This window comes from Anomalospiza imberbis, chromosome 1 (genome assembly GCF_031753505.1).
Source record: "Anomalospiza imberbis isolate Cuckoo-Finch-1a 21T00152 chromosome 1, ASM3175350v1, whole genome shotgun sequence".
Taxonomy (NCBI): domain Eukaryota; kingdom Metazoa; phylum Chordata; class Aves; order Passeriformes; family Viduidae; genus Anomalospiza; species Anomalospiza imberbis.
The window spans coordinates 79,592,855-79,595,361 of NC_089681.1; positions in this window are offsets into that span (position 1 = coordinate 79,592,855).

A 2,507-nucleotide genomic window follows, 5' to 3' on the forward strand; every position below is an offset into this window, starting at 1 on the left:
TGCCGTGGAATGTTTTTCTGTTGGAAAATCTTACTTCAATGAAATAAATACAGGAACACTTGCTGGAATGTGGGAACGTGTCAACTGCAGTGACATTATTCCTATGGCAGGGAAAAAAGCAAAATGGTAAATTTGAAGCAGTCTGTTTCTACTTGTTTTGCTTGAAGTATATAGATTTCTCAGGGTTGAGAACACTTTCAAAATATTCCTTTGAATATCCACAGATGAATCTAGTATTGTCAAAATTGAAGGGTAACTGTATATAAATTGCTCTTAAATTGCCATTTTAACGTGATTTCAATTTTTTTCTATTATGTTCTATTTTCTTGAATGACAGTTGAGTAGGCAGAGATATTGGCTAGATATGTGCTAAGTGATGAACACCCTCAGAAGTCAGTGCTTTTGGTTAAGTTCATATGCTTTAGCCAAGACTTTTCATACTTCCTCCTAGACATGGAAAATAGGCCAAAAGTCTTAAAAGAGAAGGCTCAGAAGACCCATTCAAAACATGTTATTTAAAAAAAATTTCTTATGAAAAGTAAATTGTAAAAAGTGTGTGACCCAGCAGGAAATAAAAGAAGAAGAAAATAGATAAAGCCCATGTCTTGATGTACCAACTGAAAAAGTCGAGATGTGCTGATATATACCAAATTAAGTAAGAATCTCAATGAGACAGCAAATTATTAACCTTAATAAAGAGCACTAATATTACTGGATTGTTTGCTTCATAGAAGTACATAGATGTTTTAGTTATGTGGTTTAAATACAGAGAACCTGTAAAATCTAAATTACAGTCATGAAAGTTCTGTAAAATTCTTCATACACTTATAGAGAAAATTAAAGGAAATGTCTGTAAAAGATATGTCTTTTTATTATCCTCTAAAATAAAGACTTTCTTAAATTAGGCAAAGGACTTCTTGAGGGGAAAGTTGCTTTGAAGGAATGTGACAAAGCTGTTAAGATGCGAGTTTCATAGATGTGGAATACTGATGGAAATTTCAACCTATACTTCAGCTTTCTGTATGCCAAGGAAGGCACTCAGCAGATGTCACGCAAAGTCAAGAGTGTGGATATTTTCAGCAGGATGATAGAGCTGACACACCAGCACAATGCCAAAAAGAATGCAGTCCCTAGCCACAGTCTACAGAGATTTTTAACACCAAGAGTCTTAGCACTGTTGGAGTAGTTTTTGAAATCCCTTACAGAATTGAAGCACACATTTGAAGATTTCTACAAAAGAATGCTATTTTTATCCATTAATCAACAAGAAAACTGTAGTGGATTATTAAAATATGAAAAAGTGAAACTGTCAATGTAAAGAGAAAAATTTCAATGAACAGGAGGCCAGACAAAATGGAAAAAAGATTAAAAGAGGAGACTGTAAACGTGATCAGGCATTCCCAAGAGACTCTTTGCACTTGCATCCTTATAAAATAATTTTATCTAAAACCAGCTATTACAAATATGTGTTAAGGAAAGGATTAGACTATAACTGATCAATGACCCTTTCAAGTACTTATTTGCATATCTTGATTTTCTTTTAACCATTTTCATTTGTCTATGGATTTGTGAAATCCAAAAGGAGCCTTTTGTATGCTTTCTCTTTTATTGATATCTTTCAATAGGGCCTTAAATACAAATCATTCTGAGGACAACTCTGAGAGGTATGTCCAGCAAATAATGGTAATGTGGCAAACCTGCTCAAAGAAGAGCTGATCTTTCTTCACTCTGTCAGCTAAAATCTTTGCACTAAAGTTCAATATTAATTTAAAGTCTGGAGTTATACATAGGTGTAGAAAGCTTCTAATAAATATTTCTAGATCAAATATTGATGCTGCATATTTAAGTGCAAAGAACAGAGAGGCAAAATGAAGCTTTAAAACTCTGTCTGCACTTCTGCAGTACAAGCAGCATGGGAAAAAATTACTTATCAGCTTTCTAACATCCCACTAAGTAGCTCCAACATGAGGTATCAAGGGCTTTGAAAGGAATGTACAGTCATAAAGAATTCTCAATGGATAGTCCAAGTAATGTTCCACACCACTTAGAGCCTTGAAAAAGCCTGCATAACATGGATGAGTTTTCCGGATTGCTGAAGGTATGTTGTCAAGTGAGAAGCTGACTAGACTTGTAAAAAGGTATAAATGTGCCTTCAAATTTTGCTACCTTGTATTTCCTTATGCATCTTCAGTTTCAATCAAGCCAGTACAGAACCTTCCTTGTTGTAGTTTGGGTTGGTTTAGTCAGAAGTTTAATGAATGTTAGTTAGGCATGTTCCTTGTACACCCCTACCTTTCCCTCACAGTGGTTTGCTCCAACTTGTTTTCCCCAAGATTTCTTGCCACTCAGATCCACAGTTAACTGTCAATCTTCTCACTTCTCCCGGTTTTCTCCTTATTTGGTTCTGTCAGTCAAGGGTTGTTCACTCCCTGTCAGGTGTCAATCATGTAACCACTCCCAGCCTCTTCATGAAAGCTCTGTATCAATCACTCCACCTTTGCCTTTCT